Here is a 23,868-nt window from a genome sequence, read left to right on the forward strand (position 1 = left end):
TCCCTGACAGACCAGCTTCCCAACAGTGAAGAACCTGGAGTAGCAAAGGATTCTAAACCTAATCCTTGAGGTGCTGCATTTGATGTTAAAGAATTTAAGAAGTATGCTCTCTGCCACTCTCTGAAGAGAGTAACATTTGTCCCCTCACCAACTATGCACATAATTGTAAAGTGTCACTAGTGCAGGAGCTCCCACCTTAGTTATACCATTGTCCAATACCATTAAGCAAAGGGCCCGTGAGCTGCAGGCTGGGAACCCCTGTGCTAGTGCCGCAGCAGGTTCTTGCTTTAATGGATGAGTACCACTACCTAAATCAACACTGCACAGAACTGCATTATAAGATTCGGGGGTTTCAGAAACTTTATGAACTTTTTGGATGCAATTCTGAGTTGGAGGCTATTAAAGAAAAAGCTCCAGCTATACTGGAGGTCTCAGCAGAAGAAAAAGAGAACAGTAGAAATTAACTGTTTCCACTCGGACCAGAAGGATCTCCTGACACTCTACAATGGGCAGAGATAGTCGTGGTGGTTAATTGCTGAGCTTCAAGCCCCAAGTTAATACTGGAAACACTCAGCAGGCCAGGTAGCTTTCTGGAAAAGAGTGAATATTTGAGATCCAAGAATCTTTGTATGCTGTTCTGATGGAGGTTACTTCAAATTCAAAGTACAGTTATGTCACCATCTACAACCCTGAGATTCATTTTCTGGAGAGCATACTCAGTAAATCCAAGAACCATAATAGAATCAATGAAAGACAGCATTACAGGACTGACAAACAATGTGCAAAAGACAACAAAATGTGCAAATACCAAAAATAATAAGAATAATAAATAAGCAATGAATATAGAGAACATGAGATGAAAAGTGCTCGAAAATTAATCCATTGGTTGTGGGAAATGTTCAGTGATGAGACAAATGAAGATAAATGGCATTATTCCCAGTAGTTCAAGAGCCTGATGGTTGAGGGGTAATAACTGTTCTTGAGCCTGGTACTGCAAGACCTGACTACCCTTTTTCTCATCGTAGCAACAAGAAGAGAGCACGGTTTCAATTGTGGAGGTCCTTGGTGGTGGATGCTGCTTTCCTGTGACAGCACTCTGTGTACGTGTGCTCAATGGTGGGGAGTACTTTACCCATGATGGACAGGGCCATATCCACTACTTTATGTAGGATTTTCCATTCAAGAGTATTGGTTTTTCTATACTAGTCTGTGACACAGCCAGTCAATATACTCTCCACTACACAACTATAGTATTTTGTCAACATTTCAGATGTCATGCCAAATCTTCGCAAGCATCTAAGGAAATAGAGGTGCTGCCATGATTTCTTCATAATTGCACATATGTGCTGGGCCCAGGATAGGTCCTCTGAAATGATAACACCAAGGAATTTAAAGTTGCTTTGCCTCTCCATCTTTGATCCCCCGATGAGGATTGACTTATGGACCTCCAATTTCCTCCTCCTGAAGTCACTATTCATCTCCCTGGTCTTGTGAATATTGAATGAGAGGTTGTCATTGTGCCACTACTCAGCCAGATTTTCAATCTCCCTCCTATTTGCTCATTCATCACCATATTTGTTTTGGACATCAACAGTGGCGTCATCAGAAAACTTGGATATGACATTGGAGATGTGCTTAACCACACAATCATAAGTGTAAAGTGAGTAGTTCAGGGGCTAAGCACACCATCTTGTGATGCATCTGTGCTGATGGAGATTGTGGAGGAGATGTTGTTGTCAATCTGAACTGACTGGGCTCTACAAGTGAGCAAATTGAGGCCAAAGTCTTGAAGCTTATTGATTAGTTTTGAGGGAATGATAGTTTTGAAAACAGAGTTGTTGTCAATAAAGATCATCCTGATGTGCACATATTTGCTGTCCAGATGTTCCAGGGTAGAGTGAAGAGCCAATGAAATCAAAGTTCAAAGCATTTTCATTATCAAAGTATGTATACCGTACACAACCTTGTGATTCATCTTGGAGGCAGCCACAGAACAAATAAACAGCGTAAAACCCATTTAAAGAAAAAAACCCACAAGCTAAGACAATCAAACATGCAACAAAAAGGGCAACTCGTGCAAACAAATAACACACAGAGCATTAAACATCAGACTGCAGAGGCCCCAAAAATGAGTCCACAGTCACGAGCTGCCAAGTCAATTGAACCTTCCAGCATGAGACCCAAGACTCCTGTATCTTCTGCAGGCAGCTGTGAGAGGGAGACAGGTCAAACACAAGCTGGTGTCACTGAATACTCATTCATTTTCCACTCTCATCCTCATTGATTTTAAATTTATTGGACACTTTGATCGGTCACAGAGTAATGGAGCCGACCATGGGTTTGTTTTCTGCCACTAGGAATCGATGAAGCAAATATCCACAGCAATGGTCATAGCTGCACTCCGCGCCAAATCTCCCAGATCATCATGGAAGCGCCAGAGCGTTCAGTCAGCCCAAAAATACATTCATAACAGGGAAAGTACAGGCTGCATTCAATTGCAGTTCAGAAGTAGGATATTGAGATGAAGAAGAGTATTCTGTAGTTTGCAAGCTGTCTGCAAGGTGATTGAAATGTCAACTGTTGAGCCAGAAAGAAAATTGAAGTGGATGCAAATCACTTCTAAGACAGGAGTTGCTGAGTTTCTTCACCAAACTTTCAAAACACTTCATCAAAGTGGATGTAATTGCTACTGGATGATAGTTATTGAACCAAGTTACCACAATCTTCTTAGGTACTGATATGACTGAGGCCTGCTTGAATCAGGTGGATGCCGTAGACTGCCAAAGTGAGAGTTTAATGATATAGAAGAACATTCCAGCCAGTTGTTCAGCACAGATCTTTAGTACTTTGTCAGGTACCTCATCTGAGTCGGATGCTTTCCGTGGGTTCACCCTCCTAAAGAATGCTCTCATGTCAGCCTCAGAGACTGAAATCACAGTAGGGGCCATGGGAGTTTGTGAAGGTTCCTCCATAATTTATCAGTCAAAGTGAACACAGAGAGCATTGAGTTCATCTGGAAGTGGATCCCTGGTGAGGTGACAGCATTCAAGCCCTGCCACAGCTGTGGACTCACTTTTGGGAACTCTGTGGTTTGATATTTAATGTTCTGTGTGTTGCTTGTCCACTTCTTATTGTTTGAGCTCAGCACCTTTTAGACCCGCTTTGGAAGGGAGAATATAACTACATTGGTGAGGATCTGTGCTGCACCCTGTGACCCTGTGATCTCTGTCTGTCTCAGAGGCTGATATCACACTGTCTTTCAGGGGTGTGAACCCTCGCAAGGCAGCAGGCCCCGATAGAGTACCTGGTACTCTGAAAACTTGTGCCAACTAACTGGCAGGAGTAGTCAAGGACATTGCAATCTCTCACTGCTACTGTCGGAAGTTCCAACCTGCTTCAAAAGGGTAACAATTATACCAGTGCCCAAGAAGCTTTATTGACTATCGTCCATTAGCACTCACATCCAGAGTGATGAAATGCTTTGAGAGGTTGGTTATGGCTAGAAACCAACTCCTGCCTCAGCAAGGACCTGGGTACACTTAATTTGCCTATCACCACAATGCAATCTCAATGGTTCTTCACATGGCCTTAGATCTCCTGAACAATACAAACCCCTATGTCAGGGTGATGTTCTTTGGCTATAGCTCAGTGTTTAACACCATCATTCCTACAGTTCTGATCAAAAAGCTACAGAATCTGGGCTCTGTACCTCCCTCTGCAATTGGATCCTCTACTTCATAACCAGTAAACTACAATCTGTGTGGATTGGTAATAACATCTCCTCCTCGCTGACAATCAACGCTGGTGCACCTCAGGGATTTGTGCTGAGACCACTGCTCTACTCTCTCTATACCCATGACTGTGTGGCTAGGCACAGCTCAAATACTATCTATAAATTTGTTAATGCACATCCATTGACGGCAGAATCTCAGATGGAGACTAGAGGGTGTAGAGGAGTGAGATATACCAGCTAGTTGAGTGGTATCATATCAACAATGTTGTACTCAACATCAGTAACACCAAAGAGCTGATTGTGGTCATCAGAAAGAGTAAGACGAGAGAACACGAACCATTCATAGAGGGATTAGAAGTGGAGAGAGTGAGCAACTTCAAGTTCCTGGGTGTCAATATCGCTGAGGATCTAATCTGGTCCCAACATATCGATGCAGCTGTTAAGAAGGTAAGACAATGACTATATTTGATTAGGAGTTTGAGATTTGATTTGTCACCCAAAACCCTTGAAAACTTCTACAAATGTACCGTGGATCTGCACCAACAGACTCAATTATCTTCCAGCAAACTGTGACTAATACTCAACATTCATTTATTTGATCTCCCTCACTCCTTCAGCACTGCTGCTCTTGGAGTCATGGCATAGAACCAAGCCCTTTGGCCCATATCGTCTGTGCCAAACTATTATTCCGCCTCATTCCAATGACCGGCATCTAGAACATAGCCCTCAGCAACCATCCCATCCATGTACAGATCCAAACTTTGAAATCAAGTCCACATTCACCATTCCACTGGCTGCTCTTTCCACACTCTCACTAGCCTCCAAGTGAAGTTAACCCTTGTTCAACCTTTCACCCTTAACAATTGACCACTCGTTCTAGTTTAACCCAACCTCAGTGGAAAAAGCTGGTTTCTATTTACCCTATCAAAACTCTCATTTCTTAGCTTAAATACTTAACAGTCCATATACTACAGAATTGTTGATCAAAGTAGGGAATAACAGTTCTTTGCAATATAATGAAAGAAGGAACACTGTTCAGTTTTGAAATGCTTTAAGAGAAACACATTAGAAAAACAAGATTTTTATCGATATTTACAGATGCGGCAATATGTTAATAAGACGCTTAAAAATGTAACCAAGGCAAGTACATGCTTGATAAAGCTCTTTAGAAAAGCATATAATTCAGATAATGGTAGTAGAATCATTTCAAGCATGTATAAGGGGTTGTCAAATCTTAAAACACATTTGACTTCATACATTAAAACAAAATGGGAGAAGGAAGGAGGGATAATTATATCTGAGGAAGAATGGACAACAATATGGAGGTATCAATGGAAGTGTACAGAAATGGAGAGAATTTGGATGGAAAAACTTGATAAGATATTTTATTACACCCTCTCAGAAATCCCATTGATAGTAACCTCCCTGTTTGCTGGAAAAATTGTGGAAATCAAAATGCAAATCATTATCATATTTCTTGGGACTACCCTGTTATCAAAACTATTGGAGGGGGATACACAATGCCCTACAAGACATCTTTAAATGTGAAATACCCTTAGAGAGTAAGACCATATATTTTGGATATATACCTCAAGAATGGTCGAAAAGAGATAAATATTTAATGAATCTACTGTTGGTGGCTGGTAAAAAGACACTTACTAGGAAATGGTTATCACAGGAGAGCCCAACTTTAAATACATGGATGGAAATTATAATGAACATTTACAAAATGGAGCAGTTAACAGCATCTGTTAATCATAAGCTGGAACAATTTGATTCATACTGGGAAAAATGGTTTAACTACATAATGCCTCATAAGCCTGATTTTATTCTCACAAATCAATGAATCTGTTGTAAAAAAAAATCACTCCCTACTTGTACATAGTTCTGTCCTTTTGCTTGTTTTTTCTTTCCACTCTTTTCTAAAAGTGTATACCTCGGATAAATACTTTGTGGAGATTTGTCATATATATGATTATATGATATATATGTACAATGTCTGAAATACATCTTATGGAAATGTTTGTTTGATGATGAACTTCAATAAAAAAATAAATTACAAAGTAGTGTCAAATGGAATGCATCAAAACAAATGGAAAGTTGAGAATATGATCAAAGGAAGATCTCTTATGGAGAGAAAGAGGTGTTGCTGTTACAAGAACATGAATTAGGTGGAGGAGACAATCCTACTGTCCTAGCCTTCTTCGTTCATTGAGATCATGACTGACCTTCTTCCACAGTGCCACCTACTACTCCAGAAATATTACTTCATGTGAACAAATGACTGAGCTTTCTCAACCCCCTATAGCTGAGGATTCCAAACTCTCTTCATAGTAGAATTTTGCTTCATGTGAAAGTCCACAGCTTCCTGAAAGTGGCAACATAATGAGAAGGAAGACAAACTTCCCACGGAGTTGAATATAAAAGTTGAGAACTCACATTACAGTTACATAAAATTTAGTTCAGTTATTAGGTAAAAATTAGGTTATTGGTTGTAGTTCTGATTGTCACACCATTGAAAGGATGTGGTGGCTTGGAGAGAATGCAGAAGGGGTTGATCAGGATATTGTTTGAATTGGAGAGTATAAGTGACTATCTTGGGCAGTCTTAGATTGTTTTAACTGGAGCAGCAGAAAGGTTGAGAGGTGACTTGTATAATAGACCACCCCCCTCCCCATAACAGGTGGGAATTTGAGGAACATATGTATACAGATATACGTGTGCTCATAGCTTCCCCAGTACTGCTTGCTTTAGTTAGAGTGAAAGGTAGCCTTGCAAGTTTAGGGAACCATAGCTAATGAGAGGTATTGAGGTTTTGATCAAGAAAACAAAGGAAGCTTACATTGAGTTTAGGAGGCTGGGAATGTGTGAATCCCTTAAAGGCTCTCAAAGAAAACTAAGAATACCCTTAAGAGAGAAGACAGGACGCCAAGGAGAGGGTATGAGATGGATCTGGTAAGTAAGATTAAGGAAAATCCCAAGAGGTTCCATAGTTATATTAAGAATAAAGAGAATGGCTGGGAGAGTGCCTCTCCTCTCAGAGATAAGCAGGACCTCCTATGCCTCGAGTCGTAAAGAGATAGGTAGGATTATTAAGAAATATTTCTCCTCTGTGTTTAATCATGGTTTGCTAAAGAGATAAGGGAAACAAGTGTAGATGTTTTAGAGAACAGTCACATCACAAAGGAGGTCCTCTCAGCCTTACAGCCCATTACAGTGGACAATTCTGACCCATTATGGTGGACAAAATCCCAGGGCCTGACTGACGTGAATCCTTAGGTTTTGTCAGAGGCTAGAGAGAATATTGTGGAGGTTCTTGTAGGATATTTGTTGCATCATTCATTACTGATTAAGTTACTGGGTACTGGAAGGTAGCTAATGTTGAAAAAGTGTAACATGATCAAGCAGGAGACAATAGGCTGGTCAGCCTGATATTAATAGTGGGGAACTTAATGGAGAGAATTCTGAGGGACAGAATCCTCCAGTATTTAGATGGAGGGAGCCTCATTTGAAGAAGGTGGCATGGCTTTAAGTGTGGAAAATCATTCTGGATGAAATTTTAGAGTTTTTTGAAATGTAACAAAAAAGGAAGATAAGGGTAGGACTGTAGAGTTGTCTATTTGGACTTTAGCAAGGCCTACAACAACTTCCTGCATGGTAAGCTGGTCTGGAAGATTAGATCCATTGGAACCTGGGGAATCCTACTGAGGTAAATTCAAAATCAGTTCAGAGGTAAGAAGGAAAGGGCCTGGTAGTTAAAAATTGCTTTTTCAATAGAGGCCAGTGACTAGTGTTGTGCCATGGGGCTCAACCCTTGTAATACATTATTTATATAAATGATTTGAATGCAAATATACAAGGCTTGATCAGTAAATTTGCATATGACACAGAAGTAGGTGGTGTTGTAGACAGTGAAGAAGGTTATTGTAAATTACAAGGGGTTCTTGATCAGTTAGGGAAGTAGGCTAAGAAGCAACAATGGATTTCAGTACAGATACATGTGAGGTGATACCTTTTGAAAAGTCAACTCATTGTAGGACGTATACCATGAATAGTAGGGAATTAGGGGGTGTAATGGAACAGTAGTAACAATAGTAGTTCAAGAACAGAGTTCATTGAAAGCAATGACACAAGCACTCAGGATAGTGAAAACAGCATTTTGTATGATGCTTTTTGCATTCATTAGCCAGGGCATTGAGTACAAGAGTTGGGAAATTACATTGCAGTTGTAGAAGTGATTTGTGAGGCTGCGTTCAAGTACTATGAACAATTTTGCTCATGCTGTTATAGGATAAGCATGGCTAAACTGGAAAGAGTGCAGAAAAAGATTCCTGAAGATATTGCCTGGACCAGAGCACTGATTTATAGGGACAGGTTGGCCAGGCTGGGTCTTTATTTCTTGGAGCACAGGAGAATGAGGGGCAACCTTGCAGAATTGTTTAAAATTTTGAGAGGCACAGATACTAATTTCTTGCTGTAGCTGTAATTGTTACAGTATGACATCATTTGCAATAGTATAGGATTAACTGCTCAGCCTTCACTGCATCTCACCATCAAGATGTTTCTATGGATACCTTCTCTGATTCTATCATTACAGCACACAAAATGACAATCAGCCTGTCACACACAAAGCAGGGATAATTTACTAGATGATATTAAGCAAAATATTAGGCTGTAGTAGAGCGTGTGTCAAGCTTCAAATTCCTCTGTGTCCACATTTCCGATGATCTCACCTGGTCCCTGAACTCCTCCATCCTGATCAAAAAGGTGCAACAGCACCTTTATTTCCTGCGAGGCATCAAGAAAGCTCACCTCTGTCCCAGGATACTGACGGATTTTTACCGCTGTACCATTGAGAGCATACTCACCAACTGCATCTCAGTGTGGTACGGCAATTGTCCCATATCGGACCGCAAAGCATTCCAACGGGTGGTGAAAACTGCCCAGTGGATTACTGGCACCCAATTGCCCACCATTAAGAACATCTACCATAAACGCTGCCCGGGCAGGGCGAGAAGCATTATCGAGGATGCATCTCACCCTAACCATGGACTTTTTACTCTCCTCCCAGCCGGTAGGTTCTACAGGAGCCTCTGCTACTGCACCAGCAGGCGCAGGAAGAGCTTTCTTCCCTGAGGCTGTAACCCTGCTGAACCTCACATCACAGCGCTAAGCAGTTTTGCACCCGCATTGAACTGTCTCGGTACTTTTATATTTGTATGTTGTAGCACTTTTTATTCAGTTATTTTCTACATAATACTATTCTTTTGTACTTCTGGTCAGATGTTAATTGCATTTCATTGTCTTTGTATCTGTCACAATGACAATAAAGTTGAATCTAATCTAATCTAATCTAAAAAGAATACCCACACAAATCCTAAAGGCAGCAAATTCACTCTGATGTAATCATGTAATCTCCCTCCCCCCAGTGATGATCCATTCTCCCGGCTTCTACGCTCCTCCTCCTCCTGGACACCCCCATCGGGCCTTCTACCTGCTCTCGACCTTTTCATCTCTAACTGTCGCCGAGACATCAACCATCTCAACTTCACCACCCCCTCTCCTATTCTAACCTCACTCTCTCTGAACGCACTGCCCTCCACTCTCTCCGCACTAACCCCAACCTCACCATCAAACCTGCAGACAAAGGTGGTGCCGTAGTAGTCTGGCGGACGGACCTCTACCTCTCTGAGGCCAAACAGCAGCTCTCCGACACCTCCTCGTACTTACCCCTGCCACAGGACCCCACCAAAAAACATCAATCCACTGTCTCCCGCACCATCTCCACCCTGATCAACTCCTAACACCTTCCTCCCTCAGCCAAAAAACTCATAATTCCCACACCCCGCACAGCTCGGTTTTACCTCCTCCCCAAGATCCACAAGCCTGACTGTCCTGGCAGACCCATAGTTTCAGCCTGCTCCTGCCCCACCGAACTTGTGTCTGCCTACTTGGACTCCATTTTATCCCCCATAGTTCAGACTCTCTCCACCTACATCCAGGATACATCCCATGCCCTTCCCCTCTTCAATAACTTCCAATTCCCCGACCCCTTCATTTTTACCATGGATGTTCAATCCTTATACACCTCCATCCCACATCAAGAAGGCCTTAAAGCCCTCCGCTACTTTTTGGATAACAGACCTCACCAGTTCCCCAGCACCACCACACTCCTCCAGTTGGCGGAGCTTGTTCTAACTCTCAATAACTTCTCCTTTGGTTCTTCCCACTTTCTCCAGATCAAGGGTGTAGCCATGGGCACTCGCATGGGCCCCAGCTATGCCTGCCTCTTTGTGGGTTATGTGGAACAGCCTATGCTCCAAATCTATACTGCCACCACTCCCCAACTTTTCCTCTGCTACATCGACGACTACATTGGTGCTGCTTCCTGCACCCATGCTGAGCTCGTCAATTTCATCAACTTTGCTTCTAACTTTCACCCAGCCCTTAAATTCACTTGGTCCATCTCGGACACTTCTCTCCCCTTTCTTGATCTCTCGGTCTCCATCTCCGGAGACAGACTATCCACTGACATCTTCTACAAACCCACTGACTCCCATAACTATCTTGACTATACCTCTTCCCAACCTGCCCAATGCAAAAATGCCATTCCCTATTCCCAGTTCCTCCGTTTCTGCCGCATCTGCTCCCAGGATGAGGCTTTCCGTTCCAGGACTTCTCAAATATCCTCTTTCTTTCAGGATTGTGGTTTCCCTTCTGGCATCATCAAAGATGCCCTCACCCACATCTCCTCCACTTCCCACACTTCAGCCCTTAACCCATCCTTCCGTCACCACAACAGGGACAGGGTTCCCCTTGTCCTCACCTACCACCCCACCAGCCTCCGGATCCAACACATTATCCTCCGCAACTTCCGCCACCTTCAACAGGACCCCACCACCCAGCACATCTTTCCCTCCCTACCCCTCTCAGCTTTTCGCAAGGATCATTCCCTCCGCGACTACCTGGTCCACACGTCCCTCCCAACAGAACTCCCACCCGGCACGTATCCCTGTAAGCGCAAATGCTACACCTGTCCCCACACCTCCCCCCTTACTACCATTCCGGGCCCCAGACAGTCCTTCCAGGTGAGACAACACTTCACCTGCGAGTCTGCTGGAGTCGTCTATTGCATCCGGTGTTCCCGGTGCAGCCTCCTCTACATCGGCGAGACCCAACGCAGATTGGGGGACCGCTTCGTCGAGCACCTCCACTCCGTCAGTCACAATAGACATGACCTCCCGGTTGCCACCCACTTCAACTCTGCCTCTCATTCCCATCTAGATATGTCCATACATGGCCTTCTCTACTGTCATGATGAGACCAAACTCAGGTTGGAGGAGCAACACCTCATCTACCATCTGGGTAGCCTCCAGCCTGGTGGTATGAACATTGAATTCTCCAATTTCTGGTAATTCCCTCCCCCTCCCCCAGGTCCCTCTCTGCCTCTCTCCCCTTTCAACTTTCTGCTTCTTTATCTCTACAGTTCTTTCATGCATATCCCCTCCCTCTCCCCCCTTTATCTTTCCTCTGATTGGTTTTTCACCTGGTGCCTCTAGCCCTTCCCCCTCCCCTATCTCTATTACTGGGCTTTGGCCCTCTCTTCCCCCCCCCCCCCCCCCATTCCTGATGAAGGGTCTCGGCCCGAAACCCTTCATCAGGAATGGGGGGGGGGGGGGGGAAGAGAGGGCCAACTCGTTTCTCACGGATGCTGCCTGACCTGCTGAGTTCTTCCAGCGTTGTGTATGTATTCTTTGATCCACAGCATCTGCAGTTGTATTTTTGTGTTTTAATCATTTGCTTATCTATGCATTTGAAAACTAACTCCTTTAAACCATGGAATGCAAGTTTAGATGATTAACACATTTAGCATTCCCTACTAGGATTGCCCGGATCAATACCATTGGCAGCTGCTCTCACCTGCAATTATTGATCATTTCAGGATCATATCAGAATGAAAAGATACAGTAAATTCCTCTTTAAATTGCCACTTTAAACCTCTCTACAAGTTCACTGTACTCACATGCGGTACCAAGTGTGAAGCGTGCATGAACTTAAACAAGATAAAGATTAGTGTCTTGCCTTTACTATTTTCTTTCTTCTTTCAAACGTTCATTTTCTATGATTCACCAAGGCCTAAGTTCCAAACTTCCTTTGCTCTGTACAAGAACAAAGAGAGGTGAATTTTGAAACACGTGAGATTTTGTAGGCACTTGTTGGTAAACACTAAGAAGATACTATTTTAGTGGATGAAACAAAATTTAAGACTGAGGATTATTCTCCCAGAGGGTTACTCAAAATTGTGAGCTATAAATATTGAGACATTAAGTCTACTTAAGGCTGAGACCTCAGTCAAGACCCTCTTAATCTCCTCACACAAAGCAAAATTAATCCAGTTTCCAGTTTTTTCCAGTTTTTCTTTGCAACTAAAAGGCTATACTTCAGGCAAAATCCTGGTGAACCTGGTGTACCTCTGCAGAGCAATCATGATGTTCCTAAAATGTGGTGACCTGAACTTTGATGCAAGAGGTATCTTGGGGTGAAAGTGCACAGCTGCATGAAAGAGACAATATAGTAGATAGGGTGGTAAATGTTGTGTATAGTTAAAAGTACATTAAAGTATGTAAGCATTATACAACCTTGAGATTTGTCTCCTAACGGGCAGCCATGAACCAAAGAAACCCAAAAGCAAACCCCATATATATGAAAAAAGAATGAGCAGAGATTTTAAAAAAACACATGCCCATAAGAAGATAAAAGAATAAAATAACCCATAAAAAGACTATGGAACACCCAATGGGCAATGAAAGAAAAACATGTACATTGGTTGAGGCTTAAAAGTTGGGAAGTCATGTTGCAGCAATATAAAACTTTGGTTATGTGCCATTCTTATCAATACACGGCAAGAAGGATTTGGAGGCTTCAAAGAGGATACATTGTCAGAGTCTCTCTTTCCCAGGCTGCAAATGTAAAATATCGGACAGTATAGCTTTTAGGTGAGGTGGTCGGGGGAGGGAGATCTTTAAGCAAAAAAAGGGTAAATTTATTTTAAGAAAACATACAGAGTGATGGATTCCTGGAACACACTGCCAGGGAAAGGAAGGATATGGACCTTGTGCAGGAAGATGGGTTTAGGTTATGCTGATCAAGCAGAGAATTTGTGGGCCAAAGAAACTGCTCCTAGGCTGCACTGTTCGAGGCTGAATAAATGTTTATAAAGATGCACCACAAACTCCCTGCTCTTATATTCTGTAACTGCACTAATGATGAAAGGCATCCAGTGTATGTTCCTCACCACCTTATACACCTGTGTGGTTAATTCTGATATCCTTAGGCTTGAACTCCAAGGTCAGTCTGCTCTGCAATGCTCCCCACAGCATGGATTGTTTATGTCTGACACTTACTGGTCCCACAAAAATTGCACCACCTTGCATTTGCCGAGATTAAATTCCATCTGCCATTACTCTGCCCATTATACTAACTCAATAACCTCCTCACCATCTACAACATTAATTGTGCTGTAAATTGCAGACTTACCAATCGTACTTTCTGAATTCATATCCAAATTATTAACAAAAGGCAAAGCAATGACAGATAATTGATCACAAGCTTCCAATCACAAATTTAATGTTCTGTGACCTACTATTAAGAGGCCAATTTACTGACCCACAGAATCAGTATCAAGTTTATTATCAATGACATGTCAGGAAACTTGCTGTTTTGTGTCAGCAGTACAGTGCAAGACAGAAAAATTACTTTAAATTACATAATCAAATAAACAGGGACAAATTTCAACACTGTGCAGGATTCCCTAAAGGTTAATTTGCAGGTTGAATCGGTGGTGAGGAAGGCGAATGTAATGTTAGCTTTCATTTCAGTAGGACCAGAATGTAAAAGCAATGATGTAATGTTGGGACTTTATAAAGCACTGGTGAGGCCTCACTTGAGTTTTGTCAGCAGATTTGGGCCCCTATTTAAGAAAGGAAATGCTGACACTGGACAGGGTTCAGGGGAGGTCCAAAGAACAGTACAGCACAGTACAGGCCCTTCAGCCCTCTATGTTGTGCCAACCCATATAATCCTTAAAAAAAAGTACTAAACCCACACTACCCTATAACCCTCCATTTTTCTTTCATCTATGTGCCTATCCAAGAGGCTCTTAAATACCCCTAATGTTTTAGCCTCATTTTTGTAGTCCACAAAAATTATTTTGGGAATGAGAAGAATACCATTAGCAGTGATAGAAGGCTCTGGGCCTGTACTCACTGGAATTTGGAAGAATTAAAAAAGTGGGGAGGAGGGCTCATTGAAATCTATCCAATGCTGAAAGGCTCAGATAGAGTGGACATTTCCTTTGGTGGGGGCATCTAGGAGCAGAAAGCACAGACTAAAAACAGACAGACGTCCATTTAAGACTTTAAAACCATATGACCATAAGACATTTGGAGCAGAATTAGGCCATTCTGCCCACCAAGTCTGCTCTGCCATTCCACTCAACCCATACACCCGCCTTCTCACAATATCCTTTGATGCCCTGAACAATCAGGAAACAATCAACTTCCGCTTTAAATATAAGCACAGGCTTGGCCTTCACCGCAGTCTGTGGCAGAGCATTCCACAGATTAACCACTCTCTAGCTAAAACTATTCCTCCTTACCTCTCTTCTAAAGGGTCACCTCTGAATTTTACAGCTGTGCTCTCTAGTTCTAGATACTCCCACCATAGGAAACATCCTCTCCACATCCACCTTATCTAGTCCTTTCATCACTCGATAGGCTTCAATGAGATTCCCCCACATTCTTCTAAATTCCAGTGAGTTCAGGTCCAAAACCGCTAAATAATCCTCACATGTTAACCACTTCAGTCCCGGAATCATCCACGTGACCCTCCTCTGGAGTCTCTCCAATGACATTATCTAGCATTATCTCTTTGTGTTTATATTCTAACCCCCTTGAAATAAGTGGCAACATTAAATTTGCCTTCTGTACCACAGACTCAACCTGTAAATTAACCATCTGGGATTCTTGCACAAGGACACTCAAGTCCCTCTGCACCCCCTATGTTTGAATTTTCTCCCCATTTAAATAATAGTCCACACTTTTGTTCCTTTTACCAAAATACATCATACATTTCCCAACATTGTATTCTATCTGCCACTTGTCTGCCCATTTTTCCAATTTGTCTAAGTCCTGCTGCAATCGATTGCTTCCTCTGCACTACCTACCCCTCTACCTATCTTCGTATCATCCACAAACTTCGCCACAAAGCCATCAATTCATTATCTAAATCACTGACAAACAATGTGAAAAGTTACTGACTCCTGAGGAATACCACCAGTCACCGGCAGCCAACCAAAAAAGGCCCCCTTTATTCCCACCCACTGCCTCCTGCCTGTCAGCCATTCCTCTATCCATGTCTGTATCTTTCTTGTGACACCATAGGATTTTATTTTGTTAAGCAGCCTCATGTGTGGCACCTTATCAAATGTCTTCTCAAAATCCAAGTAAATTACATCCACTGCCTCTCCTTTTTCCACCCTGCTTGTTACTTCCTTGAAGAACTTTAACAGATTTGTCAGGCAAAATTTCCCTGACTTTGAATTATTTTATCATCAGTCTCCCAAGTCTCTCGAAGCCTCATCCTTACTAATGGACTCCAACACTTCCCCAACCACTGAGGTTAGGCTAACTGACCTATAATTTCCTTTCTTTTGCTTTCCTCCATTCCAGTCCTCCAGGACCATGCCAGAATCAAGTGATTCTTGAAAGATCATGACCAATGCATCTGTTATCTCTTCAGCAACCTCTCTCAGGACTCTGGGATGTAGTCCATCTGGTCCAGGTCACTTATCCACCTTAAGACCTTTGAGTTTGCCTTTGTATTAGCAATAGCACTCACTCCTACTCCCTGACATGCATGGACCTCTGGCACACTGCTAGTGTCTTCCACAGTGAAGACAGATGCAAAGTACCCATTAAGTTCATCTGCCATTTTTTATCCCCCATTATCACCTCACCAGGTAGAAAAGAGGTGATGAGGAATCTGTTCAGTTAGAGTGTGGTGAATCTGTGTAAGGTCAAGTCACTGAGTGCTCTTAAGGAGATAGATTGTTGATTAGTCAGACCATGAGACCATTAGGTATAGGACCAGAATTAAGCCATTTGACCCATTGTGCCCGCTTCGGCATTTGATCATGGCTGATTTATTATCTTTCTCAACTCCATTATCCTGTCTTCTCGCCGTAGCTTTTGATGCGCTGACTAACCAAGAATATATCGATTTCTGCGTTACAATATACCCAATTACTTGGCTTCCACAGCCTTCTGAACAATGAATTCCACAGACTCAAGATTCTCTGGCTAAAAACATTCCTTTATATCTCCATTCTAAATGGACACCCCCTATTCTGAGGCTGCACCCTTTGGTCCTAGACTCCTCCACTACAGGAAACATCCTCTTCACTCTATCTGTGTTATGTGCAAACTGCAGGAGAACAGGGTTGAGAGGAAAATGGAACAGCCATGATGAAATTGCAGAACAGCTGATGGGTTGAATGGCCTAATTCTGCTCCTCTGTCATATGGTCTTATCACCTAAATGGAACAAAAGACAAATAACGAGGTAGTGTTCATGGATTCATGGACTGTTCTTAAACCTGACAGTGGAAGGAAAGAGGTCGTTCCTGAATCACTGTGTGTGAATCTTCAGGGTCCTGTATCTCCTCCCTGATGGTAATAATGAGTAGAGGGCATTTCCCAGACGGTGAATGTCCTTAGTCATCCATATGGTCCTGGCATTCTATAGTGTCCAAACATGTTGCCATCATTACTGTGTTTTAGGAGGGTGAATCAAAACTTCACCACCCAGGCCTTGCTTTTTTCCTCACTGCTGCCATCAGGTGGAAGGTGTTTTAGGAGGGTGAATCAAGACTTCACCACCCAGGCCTTGCTTTTTTCCTCACTGCTGCCATCAGGTGGAAGGTGTTTTAGGAGGGTGAATCAAGAATTCACCACCCAGGCCTTGCTTTTTTCCTCACTGCTGCCATCAGGTGGAAGGTACAAGAGCCTCAGGACTCTCACCACCACGTTCAAGAATGGTTCCTATCCCTCCACCAACAGGCTTTTGAACAAAAGGGGATAACTCCACACACTTGCCCATCCATTGAGATGCTCCCACAACCAATGATCTCACTTTAAGGACTCTTTAAGTGTTTTCATTATTTATTGGTATTTATTTATATTTGCATTTGCACAGTTTGTTGTCCTCTGCACTTTATTGATCTTTCATTGATCCCGCAGTATGCCCGCAGGAAAATGAATTTCAGGGCCATATGTGGTGACATATATGTACTCTGATAATGAAATTTACTTTGAACTTATATAAACGTCAAAGAAAACTGTAACATAAGGAGAAGCAATAGATAGGGTGAATTGGTATTGAACAGACAAATATTTTAACAAGTCCTCATTTTTTTAAACAATCAATGGTGCTGGTAAAACATATTCCACATTCCAGGCTATCAAGTGCATAGAACCTGTCAGATAAACTCCCTTCGTGTTCAAAGCTAGCAATTAACACAATTCTATAGGATGCAAATTGAGCATTCTTTAGACTGTTTCCTGTAAACTGATTAAAGGATAAAGTTACTAATCCAATTTATCTGTGTGGTGAACTACATATACCTGTCCGGACACGCCCCTCTGCTGACTGCTCCTGTGGCTCCTCCCACAGACCCCTGTATAAAGGCGATTGGAGGCACTGCTCCCCCCTCAGTCTCCAGGATGTTGTATGGTCGTTTCTTGCAGCTAATAAAAGCCTATCGTTTGCCTCCCGTCTTCAAGAGTTATTGATGGTGTATCAATTTTATTAGCTGCAATTTTAAAACATGGAGAGCATTTTATGACCTGATAAATTGGACATTGATCCTCAAGGTCCCGAAGCAGCCATTGCCTTTGAACTCTGGCTTGCATGCTTCCAATCATACCTGGAAGAGATTCCCGTGATTGAGCCTGCAATCATGCGCAGAGTTCTGCTCTCCAGAGTCAGTCCGCGGGTGTACTCCCTCATCAGAGACCTACCGACCTACCAAGGGGCACTGGATGCCCTCAAAAGACAGTACCTGCGGCCGGTGAACATCGCTTAGTGACACGGCAGCAGCGGGCCAGACAGTCGAGCGCTGAGTTTGTCCAGGCCCTACAGACACTCGTGCGGCCCTGCGACTGCAGGGGATTGACGGCGGAACAGCATGTGGAGCTTCTGGTACGAGATCAGGTCAGTGTACGTGCGCCAGCAGCTGCTGGAAAATGCTGATCTTACCTTACAGTCGGCGATCGAGCTGGCCGACACGCTGGAGGCTGCTCTGCACAACGCTGATGCTGTCCAGCCGCGCTTTCTCCCGCCAGCCCCGTGGACGCCGCAGACCCCGCCACCCGCCGGCGAATCGACCACAGCTGCTGCCACTCGCGAGTCTGTGAACTCCCCGCAACCCTCCGGCGAATCGACCACAGCTGCTGCCAGTCGCAAGTCCGCGCAGTGTTACTTCTGCGGACTCGAAAAGCACCCCCGAAAACGCTGCCCAACCTGAGAAGCTACCTGCTCCAGCTGCGGAAAGAAGGGCCACTTTGCCAAGGTCTGTAAGTCTAAACCACGAGCAGGGTCGAGCAGCGCCGCATGCGAGGCATGGGGCTCACCATCTTGGTCGCCGCGATCTTGCCTGCTCACCTCGTGCAATGCATGGGGGCGGCCATCTTGTCTGCCCGCTGCGTGCGAGGCATGGGGGCCACCATCTTTGTCGGCGCCACCTCGCCCTGCCTCCGACCCACAAGTACTTACCGGACACCAAGACGGCGGTTCAACTCTGGCCTCCGTAAGCCTCAACCAAAGCTCTCCACACCAGCTTGCAAGGTCAATGATGGACATCCTGGTGGAGGGGCACAGGACTAGCTGCCTGTTTGACACGGGCAGCACTGAGAGTTTTATTCACCCGGACACGGTGCAACGCTGCGGACTCATGACACAGCCGGTAAGCCAGAGGGTCACCATGGCTTCTGGATCGCATTCCACAGACATCCGGGGGGGTTGTGTAGCGACATTGGTGGTGCAGGGCACAGAATATCGGGACTTTGCGTTACTGGTCATGCCTCAACTGTGTGCCCGTGTGCTATTGGGGCTCGACTTCCAGAGCCACCTGAAAAGTGTGACAATGCAGTATGATGGTCCCCTCCCACCAATCACTGTCAGAAATCCTCAGTTTTGTGGGGTTTTGTCATATACCCCGCTACTGACCACACACACACACTGACCCGCACATCCCACCCAACACCATGCCAACAGCCCCGCTACTGACACCACTTGCAACCTCTCCACCCTCAAGATCCCTCCCCCACCGCTGTTCGCCAAACTGACCCCCGACTGTAAACCTGTGGCAACTAAAAGCAGGAGGTACAGCGCGGGGACAGGGCCTTCATTAAGTCAGAGGTGCAGCGGCTTCTCAGGGAGGGGATCATTGAGCCAAGCACAAGTCCTTGGAGGGCCCAGGTGGTCGTTGTTCGGACAGGGCAGAAAAATAGGATGGTGGTGGTCTATAGCCAGACCATCAATAGGTTCACGCAGCTTGACGCGTACCCACTACCCCGCATCGCGGATATGGTCAATCAGATAGCAAAGTACAAGGTGTACTCGACCATAGACCTGAAATCGGCTTACTATCAGTTCCCCATCTGCCCGGAGGACCGCCCCTACACCACCTTCGAGGTGGGCGGCAGGCTCTATCACTTCCTGCGCGTCCCCTTCGGTGTCACGAATGGTGTCTCTGTCTGGGAAATGGACCAGATGGTGGACCAGTGCCAAATGAAAGCCACATTCCCATATCTGGATAACATCACCATCTGCGGTCACAACTGGCAGGATCATGACACCAACCTCCAACGATTTTTCCAAGCAGCCAAAGCTCTTAACCTTACCTATAACCGGGACAAGTGTGTGTTCGGAACCACCCGACTTGCTCTTCTTGGGTATGTCGTGGAGAACGGGGTCATTGGCCCTGACCCCAACCGTATGCGCCCCCTCTTTGAACTCCCTCTTCGCACCATCATCAGAGCCCTCAAAAGGTGCATGGGATTCTTTTCCTATTACGCCCAATGGGTCCCTCACTACACAGACAAGGCCCGCCCCCTGGTCAAGTCCACTGCATTTCCCCTCTCAGCCGAGGCCCATGCGGCCTTCAGCTGCAATAAAGGGAACATTGCCAAAGCAACGATGCATGCGGTGGACGAGACCATTCCCTTCCAAGTAGAGAGTGAAGCCTCCCACTTCGCGCTGACTGCTACCCTCAATCAGGCAGGAAGGCCAGTAGCATTCTTCTCTCGTACCCTTCAGGGCCCTGAAATTCGGCACTCCGCGGTGGAGAAAGAAGCCCAGGCCATAGTGGAAGCTATTAGGCACTGGAGGCACTATCTCGCCGGCAAAAAGTTCACCTTGCTGACCGACCAGCACTCAGTTGCGTTCATGTTTAGCAACCAACAGTGGGGCAAAATTAAAAATGATAAAATTTTGCAGTGGAGAATGGAACTCTCCACCTACAACTATGATATCCTGTACCGGCCTGGAAGGCTCAATGAACCCCCTGATGCCCTATCCCGGGAAGCGCGTGCCAGTGCGCAGCTCGACCGGCTATACGCCCTCCATGCAGATCTTTGCCACCCGGGGATCACCTGATTTAACCATTTCGTGAAAGCCCGGAACCTGCCTTACTCCCTCGAGGAGATCAGGATGATGACCAGGGACTGCCAAGTCTGCGCTGAGTGCAAACCGCACTTCTACCGTCCTGATAAGGCACAACTTATCAAGGCCACCCGCCCCTTTGAGTGACTGAGTATTGACTTTAAGGGCCCCCTTCCCTCCACCGACCGCAATGTCTACTTTCTCAACATAATCGATGAGTACTCGCGGTTCCCCTTTGCCATTCCCTGCCCCGATACCACTGCCACGTCCGTCATAAAAGCCCTGCGCCAGCTCTTCACTCTGTTCGGATATCCCTGCTATATCCACAGTGATAGAGGGTCCTCCTTTATGAGTGACGAGCTGTGCCAGTACCTGCTGGCTAGGGGTACTGCTAGTAGGACCATGAGCTATAATCCAAAGGGGAAATGGACAGGTGAAGAGGGAGAATGCCACTGTGTGGAAGGCCACACTCTTAGCCCTTAAGTCAAAGGGACTGCCGGTCTCTCGCTGGCAGGAGGTCCTCCCCGAGGCGCTCCACTCCATCCGCTCCCTGTTATGCACGTCCACCAATGCCACCCCTCATGAGCGACTCTTTTCTTTTCCCAGGAAGTCTGCCACTGGGACCACCCTACCAGTTTGGCTGACGTCGCCAGGGCCAGTGCTGCTCTGGAAACATGTGAGGAGCAATAAGTACTCCCTGATGGTCGAGAGGGTTCACCTACTTCATGCGAACCCCCAGTATGCCTACGTGGTCTTACCTGATGGGCGGGAGGACACAGTCTCCGTCCGCGACATGGCGCCCGCAGGAGCACCAGACCCCTACCCCGAACACTCCACGTTGACTATGAACCCCTTACCCACCAAGGTGTATACCCATGAGACACCGCGCACACCAAGCCCTACACAGACTCCTCACGACACTCCCATACCGGACGCCTCGCACATGCATGAGGGATTACTGACACCTAATGGGCTGACACCTCAAGTCAGGCCGGAGCCAGCACAACCACCATCACTGGTGCTACGTAGATTGCAGCAACAGATTCGACCGCCTGATAGACTTAACCTGTAAATATACATGTAAGAAACTCCATGGGGACTCTCTTTTAAAACAAAGGGGGGGGGGGGGGTGAATGTGGTGAACTACATATACCTGTCTGGACACACCCCTCTGCTGACTGCTCCTGTGGCTCCTCCCACAGACCCCTGTATAAAGGCGGTTGGAGGCACTGCTCCCCCCCCCTCAGTCTCCAGGATGTTGTGTGGTCGTTTCTTGCAGCTAATAAAAGACTATCGTTTGCCTCCCGTCTCTGAGAGTTATTGATGGTGCATCAATCTGCAAACCAGTTATTATCACACGATAAATTACACCATCAGCTAATAATCATGGAATATGGACAGAAAATTGAGCACAAACCAAAATGAAAGCAAAATTAGAGAAGTTAAAATTCAATTTGAAAAGAGGGTAGAGGAAGTCTAAAGCAAAAATATTGCTAAAGAACTTTAGGACCAAATGGCTTATTGTATATAACTAAATATTTTGTAATACCAGTTACTAGTGCTCATGTAAATTTGGCCTTTAAAGAGGTGAGCTGCAGAGTAGTTACAATGAGATGCAGTTCTCCAGTCAATGCCTGACAAATTCCCACCGTTTTCAATGCCACATTGATCTGAAAGAAATCCATGGATGGAGTGAAGACAAGATGGGACAATGTGAGAATGGTTTGCAGCAACCCGGAGTATTTTTGTTAAGCTGGGAAGGATTCTCATGCTCTGACAACCTTTCTGGGGGCAAATAAAGATGTTCAGAAGCAATTACCTCAATGACCAGATTGGTCCATAAAGCACTATTAACATCATATACAATGCGAAGCTTACATGGCATTGCTATCAATCACTGCAGGAAAAGTCAAGGGTATTCCCACAGTTGCTCCATAGATTCCATTTCAGTTTCCACGGTCACTTCCAAGAGTTGATGGGGTTGAGGGGAAAATCATTTTGGGTTTTTCAGTCTCTGTCATCATGATGACAGAGCTGTGATGTATTGGGAAATAATGCATCTATGATCTGATCAAGTGAGTCTACATCAAATAAACTTTAGTAGATAGAGAATTCCTGAGCATCAGTTAATTATCCTGAAATATAAGCACATCTCCTTATGACACACATGTAATTATGTCTTCAATTCTATATGCGACCTTATCACCATAGACCCGTAATGAGTTAGCTGGTACTGTGAATGCCAACTAACAGTAACATAGCTCTACAATACACAGGAATAACAATGAAAAGACCATTTCCAATTAATAAACATGTCTAGGGTAAATATGTTTCAGGTAAACAAAACATAAAAGTTTCAATGTCCCTTTAAGGGAAAGTAGGTCTGACACACCCATGTAAATGCACTGTGCACCAGGAAGAAATAATTGAACTCACACCAGTATAAGCTTAGATTAAAGTTGTACTCATAAAATATTTTAAACTATTACAAGCATAATAAAGAAAAGTGCCCATTATACATATATTAATTAGCCTATAGTGTACTCATAATTGTTGGAGCTCATTGTTGCGTAATCAATCCAGTTTGCTTCACTTTGTTTAGTCATGGTACAGAGCAATTCTGCCTGAAAACATAGTCTAAGCGAAACATAAATAATTATCCACACAAAGTCCAAGGACAAGAAGTCAAACTGTCTCCAAAATTGTGTGATAACTAGCTAACTAAAAAAGTTATCTGCAACTTCTCTGTGAGACCATTGTCTGCATGAGCATTTTCTGAAAGCAATGTCTGTCCTTCCAAATGAGTTCATGTTCTTCTTCTATGTTTGCTATCCATTTATTTTTTCTTTCTTTCTCCTTCTTCCTCCAAAACTCCTGCACTCTCTCTAGAAAATGGCTACCCTCAATCCCTCTGGAATGTCCAGGGGTATCTTATTGGACAAAATGTTAACAAGAGATATCCTACTGGCTTTTACAACAAACTTAACATAAGCAACTGAATCATTATTTTAAACAGCAAATAAAAATGAAATTATCTGTGGAAATGGTCTGGATTTGTACATCTATTTGGTGTCCTTTAATCAACATATATTCATATTTTCCCATTCTTTTTCCTCACAACTATAGGCGGCGCATAGTGACTCCAAGAGTCAGTGATAATTCCAGCTTCCTTAAGTTTTAGTACTGCCGGCTAACATCTTCAACCTCTGCTGGTGCGAATTGGCAAGACTCTCTCTGTCACTCTGATAGTGTGGTGAGTACCCTTGGAGTAACCAACATCAAACTCATCAGTCAAAAAGACATCTTTGCGTTCCAACACCTTCTCAGTTAGTCTCTTTACCCATTTCTCTGGTATTGGTGAGTCATCAAAGTTGAATGCCTTTGATGTCACGTTTCCCGATACAGGAGACTGTT

This window comes from Hemitrygon akajei, chromosome 3 (genome assembly GCF_048418815.1).
Source record: "Hemitrygon akajei chromosome 3, sHemAka1.3, whole genome shotgun sequence".
Classification (NCBI taxonomy): domain Eukaryota; kingdom Metazoa; phylum Chordata; class Chondrichthyes; order Myliobatiformes; family Dasyatidae; genus Hemitrygon; species Hemitrygon akajei.